The sequence below is a fragment of the Pseudophryne corroboree genome, chromosome 1 (genome assembly GCF_028390025.1).
Source record: "Pseudophryne corroboree isolate aPseCor3 chromosome 1, aPseCor3.hap2, whole genome shotgun sequence".
Classification (NCBI taxonomy): domain Eukaryota; kingdom Metazoa; phylum Chordata; class Amphibia; order Anura; family Myobatrachidae; genus Pseudophryne; species Pseudophryne corroboree.
The window spans coordinates 872440790-872450264 of NC_086444.1; the positions used below are offsets into that span (position 1 = coordinate 872440790).

Here is a 9475-nt window from a genome sequence, read left to right on the forward strand (position 1 = left end):
GACTCCACCCGCGGAGCCCCAGCGTCATGCGGTGGATTTAGTAGAGGCCGGGGAAGACTTTTGTTCCTGGGAACTGGCTATAATTGGCAGCTTTTTCCCCTTGCCCTTACCTCTGGCAAGAAAGGAAGATCCCCGAGCTCTCTTGGATTTATGCGGCCGAAAGGACTGCATCTGATAATGTGGCGCTTTCTTAGGCTGTGAGGAAACATAAGGTAAAAAAGATGATTTACCTGCAGTAGCTGTGGAAACTAGGTCCGCGAGACCTTCCCCAAACAATTCCTCAACCTTGTAAGGCAAATCCTCCATATGACGTTTTGAGTCGGCATTACCCGACCAATGTCGGGTCCACAGCGCTCGCCTGGCAGAAATTGCCATGGCGTTTGCTCTGGACCCCAGTATGCCTATATCCCTTTAAGCCTCTCTCATATAAAGGACCGCATCCTTAATATGGCCCAGGGTCAATAAAATAGTTTCCTTATCCATGGTATCCATATCAGTAGATAAGGTATCGGTCCACGCTAGTACCGCGCTACAAACCCAAGCCGACGCTATTGCCGGTCTGAGTAAGGTACCTGTATGTGTGTAAATTGACTTCAAGGTAGTTTCCTGCTTGCGGTCAGCAGGATCCTTGAGGGCAGCGGTATCCTGAGAGGGTAGCGCCACCTTTTTTGAAAGGCGTGACAACGCTTTGTCCACCCTTGGGGAGGATTCCCAGCGTATCCTGTCCTTGATCGGGAAAGGATACGCCATAAGAATCCTTTTGGGAATCTGCAGCTTCTTGTCTGGAGTCTCCCAAGCACTCTCAAATAACTAATTTAATTCAAAAGAGGGTGGAAAAGTAACCTCAGGCTTCTTTTCTTTAAACATGTGGATTTTTGGATTAGGCACCGCCGGGTAATCAATAATATGCAGCACATCCTTTATAGCAATAATCATATAATGAATACTCTTTGCCAATTTTGCCTGCAACCTCGCATCATCATAATCGACACTGGATTCGAACCGACACTGTGGGCATTTTTGAGACCCAGAAGGCCCCTGTGACATAGGGAAAGGCAGGGTATGACCCTCTGAACTATCCCTGGACTCTACTTTGTCTAAGCGTTTGTGCAATAAATTCACATCTGCATTTAAAATATTCCACATAACCATCCAGTCCTGTGTCGGCGTTGCCGACGGAGATACCACACTCATGCGCTCCACCTCATCCCTAGGAGAGCCTTCCGCTTCAGACATGCCGACACGCACGTACACTCAGGGAAAACTCTATCTGGAGACAGTTTCCCCACCAGGCCCTTTGGAGAGACAGAGAGAGAGTATGCCAGCACACACCCAGTGCCAATAACCCTGGGAAACAGAAAATATGTACCCAGATATAGCGCTATACACTGCGCCAAATTATGTGCCCCCCCTTCTTTAAAACCCTCTGTCACCGAAGATCAGCAGGGGAGAGTCCGGGGAGCCAGCTTCTCAGTGTGTGCTTGTGTAGAAAATGGCGCTGGCGAGTGCTGAGGGAGAAGCCCCGCCCCCTCAGTGGCGGGCTTCGGTCCCGCTCTGTTTCAACAAACTGGCGGGGATTACTCTAAAAATACATAAATGTGTCTTTACAGCCAGTTCTATAGGTATGCATTGCTGCCCAAGGCGCCCCCCCCCCCCCCCGCGCCCTGCACTCACAGTGTGCGCTGTGTGTGTTTGTGTGTGTGTGTGTATGTGTTGGGAGCAATGGCGCGCAGCGTTACCTCAGTGAAGCTCTGTCCTCTGCCGCCTTCGAAGTCTTCTGCCTTTATACTCACCCGGCTTCTAACTTCTGGCTCTGCGAGGAGGACGGCGGCGCGGCTCCGGGACGAACCGCTAGGGGAGACCTGCGTTCTGACTCCCTCTGGAGCTAATGGTGTCCAGTAGCCTAAGAAGCAGAGCCTTGAAACTCACAGAAGTAGGTCTGCTTCTCTCTACTCAGTCCCACGATGCAGGGAGCCTGTTGCCAGCAGGTCTCCCTGAAAATAAAAAACCTGACAAAATACTTTTTTACAGGAAGCTCAGGAGAGCTCCCTGTAGTGCACCCAGTCTCCTCTGGGCACAGTATTAAACTGAGGTCTGGAGGAGGGACATAGAGGGAGGAGCCAGTGCACACCCATACCTAAAGTTCTTTTTAGTGCCCATGTCTCCAGTGGAGCCCGTCTATTGGTCCCCATGGTCCTTACGGAGTCCCCAGCATCCTCTAGGTCGTAAGAGAAAAGGGGGACGCTGTCTGCCGTAATGTGTAAAAAGGGGACGCAGTCTGCCGTAATGTGTAAAAAGGGGACGCAGTCTGCCGTAATGTGTAAAAAGGGGATGCTGTCTGACGTAATGTGTAAAAAGGGGTCGCTGTCTGCCGTAATGTGTAAAAAGGGGGATCTGTCCGCCGTAAGTTGTAAAAGGGGCTCTACCTGGTGTAGTGGTGCTACTGTGCGGCGTAATTTGAATAATGGAGACTACTGTGCACCGTTATATGAATTGGTATTATTTTGTGGCCACACCCCTTCCCCACGAAGTCACGCCCCTATATTTTTGCACGCCCCTAGGACGCGCACTGCCCATGTTTTACATGGAGGTGGGCTCCAATGCCATTTCTTGCACACAGTGCTAAAATGTCTAGTTACGGCACTGTTGCTAGGTATCCATTTCTCTGGCCCTGAGCAGGTCCCCCTCACCAGATCCTCTCCAGGGGTGAGGGGGTGGACTTGGATGGGATGGGGGGGGCAAAGCATTTTGTCGCACCTGGGCCCACCGCTCGCTAGTTCCGCCACTGGGCCATACACCTCAAAATTAACTTGTCAGATAGCAATGTGTATTTGTGTATATGATAATAGAGTCCCACATTCTAAATGGTGTGTAAATTAGCCTTAACAGGATGAAAATGGGTGCAAATGAGAAAGACATTTTTCAGAGTAGGTTAAAAAGAGAGCAATTAACTGATTGGTTGCTGCAGGGAACACAGCCTTTTTTAAACCAGCGCCAGTGCCAACATGCTAGATCATGTTCTAGGATACCATAACAGTCCTTTATTTTCTTTTTGTTATTAGTGATTTGTTTCTATAGCTAAAAAAAAAAAAAAAAAAAGGCAAAATTACAAAGGGCCGTTCACAAAGATTATCACAAACCACAGGGGTTATGCTGCACATGAAGTACACAAGCCCAAAGACAGTGTGACCCTGGCATAGAAATTCAGAACTTTATGATCTAGGTGAGGAATAATACTGCATGTAGATATTTACTCTGTTAGTCATATTACTGCAGTTACGTCAGGGCTTGTAAATGTGACATGCCTATACACAGAAAGCTACACATACTCATACAAACTATGTAAATCATAACCAATTTAACCTAAACGTGTGTGTATAGATAGATAGCTAGCTAGCTAGATAGATAGAGTACATACTGTATACAGGCAAGCTAGCTAGATAGAGTACATACTGTATACAGGCAAATGTACAGAAGCATGCTGAACCATTTGGTGACTTTCCTGGTAAAGGTTTACAACGAGGCAACATAGGTGGTCATTCCGAGTTGTTCGCTCGCAAGCTGCTTTTAGCAGCTTTGCACACGCTAAACCGCCGCCTACTGGGAGTGAATCTTAGCATAGTAGATTTGCGAACGAAAGATTAGCAGATTTGGGAATAGACAGTTCTTAGCAGTTTCTGAGTAGCTCGAGACTTACTCTGCCACTGCGATCAGTTCAGTCAGTTTCGTTCCTGGTTTGACGTCACAAACACACCCAGCGTTCGCCCAGACACTCCCCCGTTTCTTCAGACACTCCCGCGTTTTTCCCAGAAACGGTAGCGTTTTTTCGCACACACCCATAAAACGGCCAGTTTCCACCCAGAAACACCCACTTCCTGTCAATCTCATTACGATCACCAGAACGAAGAAAAAACCTCGTAATGCCGTGAGTAAAATACCTAACTTAATAGCAAATTTACTTGGCGCAGTCGCACTGCGGACATTGCGCATGCGCATTAGCGACTAATAGCTCCATTGCGAGAAAAAAAATAACGAGCGATCAACTCGGAATGACCACCATAGTGCGGGTTGCATGGTGTTAAAAACAACAACAACAACAACAACAACAACAACAACAACCAGATGGAGTTTGGTATAAACAGTAAGATAACAGGATACAGAAGAAACATAACTGGATTCAGTATGTACTTATAATATGTGTGGTTATGACCAACTGTATGACTGAATAGGTTATAACGAGAATCCAGCAGGATTCAGCATAACATGTCTGTTTGTTTTTTAGACAAAAATAAAAATGATCTCAGGACCTAAAACTGAAGTAGGAATTATATAGTGACAGTTTCACTGTAAAGGAGACGAGTAATGCAGGCAAGGAATGTACTGTCTGGAGGCGAGTGCCTGGAAGCAGCTATACCCATTACAGAGCAGAGCAGTCTTGCGGATAAGATCTGTGCCTTACCCCGGCCCCTCGGAAAGATAGCAGGCGACAGGTCTTCCTACAGTAGCTCACAGCCTCCCCGCGTGTCTCTCCTCCCAGGTGCTTTCAAGACGGCGTTGTACAGAACATTTATTTGGCCATTCACAATGACGACTCCCTGAGGAAATCCTCCCAGCATGAAGGGAGGGTGTATTATATTCCTTCCTCTGTACAGTACTTGCTGACCTATCTTATTGTGTAATCCAGAACTGTGTATGTGTAATCTAGGGTTCATTGGTATTTGCTTCTCAGTCTCTTGAGAAACTTTATAAGCTGTTTATGTGTACAGCAACAGATATAACTATGAAACACCAAAGGCAATCCCCGGAAAACGTATTATTACTACTGAATCTACGTACATGTGCATTGTACACACTGTATTTTATTACTTTCCCAATACTAGTTTACACTTCTCTTTTCCATGACAGTCTTGTTACACACAGGGGGGTATCCAGTTAGCCTCGGTTAATTTACTAATTGGATGGGGAGAATAATAAAAATTGGTGAAAAAATAAAAAAAAAATTGCGGCTAATTGGATAACTCCCATAAAGTAAATACAATTACAGTGTGGGCATATTCAATTAGCTGTGGTGCTTGTCATGGGTAGATAACATTGAGCTTTTACTCCCAAAGCTATTCAAGTTTAAGCCCAGTTCGTTGCATGGTAAACCCACGGTTTATCGCATTAACCCATAGATTCTGGGATAAGAGCGATGGGTTAACACGCTTGCAGCAGCTGCAGTAAGGGCAGAAAGCCCTACTTACAGTGGATTTCTAATCGGACCTCTGGAGGCCTACAAGTAGAAATCCATGGGAAGTGCAACTGAATAGCCCTGGCAGTGATACAAGCCCTTAATACAGACAATAAAGGGGTCTATTTACTAAGCCTTGGATGGAAATAAAGTGAATGGAGATAAAGCACCAATCAATCAGCTCCTAACTACTGTAATTTCTCAAACTCAGCCTGTTGCATGGCAGTTAGAAGCCGATTGGCCAAGGCTTAGTAAATAGGTATCTAAAGTCTGTAAATGTAAATCTTATAATATCTCCCTGGGAGACTATGAGGCTGAGCAAACTGTACTCCACCTTTTCGCCATTACAATATTTATTGAACAAACTTAGAGCACTGCATCCAAAACCATAACAAGAAACTTACTGTATGCACAAAACTTTCCTTATACAGTGGGCTCTACTGCTGCTGGTGCTACTGCTGCTGGGTGCTGTGCCTGATGGGCGGAGAGCATAGTGGGTGCCTCTCATACCCTTCAGTCCGGTCTCCCATCTGCGGTCCACAAGCTCTGATTGTCTGACAGCTGGTACCACATTAGAAATGGCTGGCCGCCCTTAAAGACCAGGCGTCCGGTGGGTCAAATGTGCCAGGATCTGGAAATGCTGCCCTGTGACTATTGTCCACTGTTGTGGGGTTCAGCATGATTTCCCCACTTTTTCTCACATTTATAACGGTAAAACCATGCACACTTACTGCGTAACCTCTGCGACAAGCATTTTCTAATTAAATAGCGAGAGTCGCAGGAGAGTGCGCTGAAAATAGCCCACAAAGTGCACGGTAACATAACCTACAGTAAAATCTTCCTGTAATGCAGATAACTGAATTGGCTCCACTTAACAATTTCTCTTTTTTATGGTAATTTTTTTTTCTTAAATAAGTAACCCATTAAGTCTAATATTTATCTATTAGCCTGTTTCATGTACAAATTTGTACTGTACGGTACTGACATCCTGGACATACAGTATATGACAGCCATACATATACAATTTAACACAGTCTATTATTAAACATGGAACAATAAAACCTTTGAATTGCCAGCTGTGGTGGATCTTCATGCTTATCATACCTTGGAATCCTGGTATGACATGTCTACAACAGCTGATGAACCACAAATTGCCAATCTGAATATAACACTGCAAAAAAGTGCACTATGTCTACCACATAACATATATGAAATACTTATAATACAATAATGCTACCCTTAGCTGTATCTCTGCACAGGTTGGATGACATCATCAAAATGAGCCTTGTATATGTATTAGCCCCACTTTGCCATTCACAACACCTCACAAGGATATGTGCTGCCTGCTCCACAAGTACGCAGTCATAATTGTGGAAGGATGCAGTGAATACGAGATGACACTCCATCTTGTTTATAAAATAGAACTGCTTGTTGCTAAGTACATGTGCAGCACATTCACAGAAACTGTGCTATACTCTTTAGAGTTGTACAGGTGCCAGTTACACAGGGCCCTGCCCCTGAGGACACTCATCCTTATATCACTGGGTATAATAACACATGAAAAGCTTTGTAATATGTTATGACACATTCAGAGCCAGATTACTGACAGGGCAGTACAATCAGACACCTAGGGCACGATGGTTCTAGGGTGCCTGTCTGCCACTTGCTGTAGAGCACAAACTGGGAGCAGGAGCCTACCAGCTGCCGCTGCATACCATGTGGCTAGGGGGCCTGCCTGCAATAACTAAGCTGCTGGTGACTCAAGTGCTAATGGGTCCTGGCAGCTACATGCAGGCTATTGGGGCATACTATTGAGTAAATACCATGAGAAGCTGCAGAGGGCCAGAGGAGCATGTGCTTATTGCTCTTTGGATGAGTCTATCGTATGCTCCACTGATCCATGGACTCAGCAGCAGCAGTCTCCTAGGAGATTGACAGTAATTGATATTGCTGGGGAAAGTTTATAGTTGTGCGTTTAATACTAAGGGGTCTATTCATGAAGCAGTGAAAAGAGTTGAGAAGTGAGCCAGTGGAGAAGTTGCCCATGGTAACCAATAAGCTGCTCTGTATGATTTTATAGTATGCAAATTATAAATGTTACTTCAATGCTGATTGGTTCTTCTCCACTGGCTCACCTCTCCACAGTTTTCACTGCTTCATAAATAGAGACCCCTAAGGGTGAGGGTATTAATAAGGGTGAATTAATGAAGGGGTTAATATAAATGGTAGTTGTAGTTTATGGTGTTGTGTAGAGGAAGTCAGCTGTGTGAGCTGGAATCTACCCCCCGAGCCGCTCCAGTCAATGACGTGAGGAGATGACCGCAAGATGGAAGAGATCAGCAGGATGTGAGCACCAAGCTGTCCTGCCACCGCCATCCCGAAGATTCAGGAGAGGACAGTGAGGATCTGGGTGTTGGGAAACACCAGGCAGTGGCGTAGGAAGAGACCCGTCGCCATCTCCGAAGGAGAAGATAGCGGGTAATAGTCTTCACATGGGTTACGCCGCATATCACCCGGATGATGGTGAGAGATGGTGCCCTTGCAGGCCTGGCGCCGAATGGACGCAGCACTCTCACCAGTCCGGAGCTCTATGCAGCTGCATACCTCGCGTATGTGTCAGGCCTGCCTTGCCTCTAATACCCTTAGAAATATTGATCATATCCTTTTGTTAAGTGGATATTTGCATAACATCCTGAGATGTAAAGCTATATGGAGTAATAACAAACTTCATGATTGATCTGGATGCGATTAACATCTTAGGAATTAAGTAATGATCAGATTGCATGCAAAGCCTGTCAAACCTGGAAGCAATTAAACTATATGCTGCTCTGTGTACTGAGCATCATCCATAATTACCTTCTGCAGTGCAGTTCTCCTCCGATGCCCCGACATGCTGAAGTCTTCATCTTCTTCCAGGACCCTAGTAAGTGTGTGTTTGCTGCTGGTGGGTGTGTATGAGGGATGCTTGTGCATTGAGGTGCAGTGTCAGAGGTGCAGCTGGGTCTCTTTAACCAGCTTTCGCAGCCTGTGGCAGGCTGCATGCTGACTTTTTCTGTAAAAAAATTCCCCTCTTGGGATTTTGCATGCAATTTTTCAAAATTGGGAGCAGGGCCATTTTTTTTTTTACAGCTAAAATCTTGCACCCAAATGAATATGACCCTAAGTGTTAAGGGACCTACAGACACGGCGAGCTGCCCGACCGCCGATTCGTCAGACGGGCGACCCAGGGGCAGTGATGGGGGGAGTGAATTTTCTTCACTCCCTCAGTCACCTGGCTCCATACAAGTGCAGGCAAATATGGACGAGATCGTCCATATTGGCCTGCATGCACTTCCGACGGAGCACCAGCGATGAACGAGCGCGGGGCTGCGCATCGTTCAACGCTGGTGACTCCACACTCAAGATATGAACGTTATCTCGTTCAATAATGAACGAGATCGTTCATATCTTTGAGGATTGTCGGCCAGTGTGTACGGCCTATAAGGCTGTATTTAAGGGATGAGTGCAAAATTAAATTGCATACACACGGTGAGATCCTTGCTATGACCTATTTTGACTATGCGATTTCCCTCAAACTCCCTCAGAGCCCAGAAGCACCGATATTGACTATCTGTACTTTCGATTTTGTCAATGTTCGATTTTGACTAAGTGCCAATTTTGACTATAGTTTGAACTAGATAGTACACTAGATAGTTAAGATCAGGGACGTGCGGTGAGCTAAATTGCTCAGGAGGCATTGGCTAGTTCCAGAGCCAGATCTACACACAATATATTAGCCAAAGAGTACATCTGGGCATTATACACAGGTGCAGCAGTATAAACTCCTGGAAATTTTGTGAGTTTTGATCAGAGATGTGCGGAAAAGATAAGCAGGTGAGGCAGCCATAGACTTTTTACTCCAGAGTTTTGGCTATAAAAATGATTAGAATAATGCAAAGAAGATATTTCAAACATATTCTCTGTATTTTTCATATACTTTATACAGTAAAAATTCTGGCACAAACGTTAGTATGACAGGAAAAGCTAACACCTTGCGATTTCCACTTTCCTTGCGATTTTAACTATATAGTCAAAATTGAAAGGAGAAAACTCACCATGTGTATACACCTTTACCTGCAGCTGTGTGTTGGAAATATATCCCCTGAGAAACTGATTGGTTCCCAGCCTGGCTCCGACATATGTCACTTGCTGATCATAAAGGTACTTACCTCTACAGGTTAACTGCTTCTATCGCCGAGCACTCTA

General features: G+C 45.4%; 1 protein-coding gene across 1 annotated transcript in view; it reads right to left on the reverse strand.

Moving 5' to 3' along the window:
• The window catches only part of TBC1D2 (TBC1 domain family member 2), a 139434-nt gene extending 134837 nt beyond the window's left edge, over window positions 1-4597 (reverse strand). Inside the window, exon 1 of the mRNA XM_063920049.1 lies at window positions 4460-4597. The gene's annotated coding sequence lies outside the window, so the exon portion shown is untranslated. The remainder of the gene's footprint in view (window positions 1-4459) is intronic.
• Between the last annotated feature and the right edge of the window lie 4878 nt (window positions 4598-9475).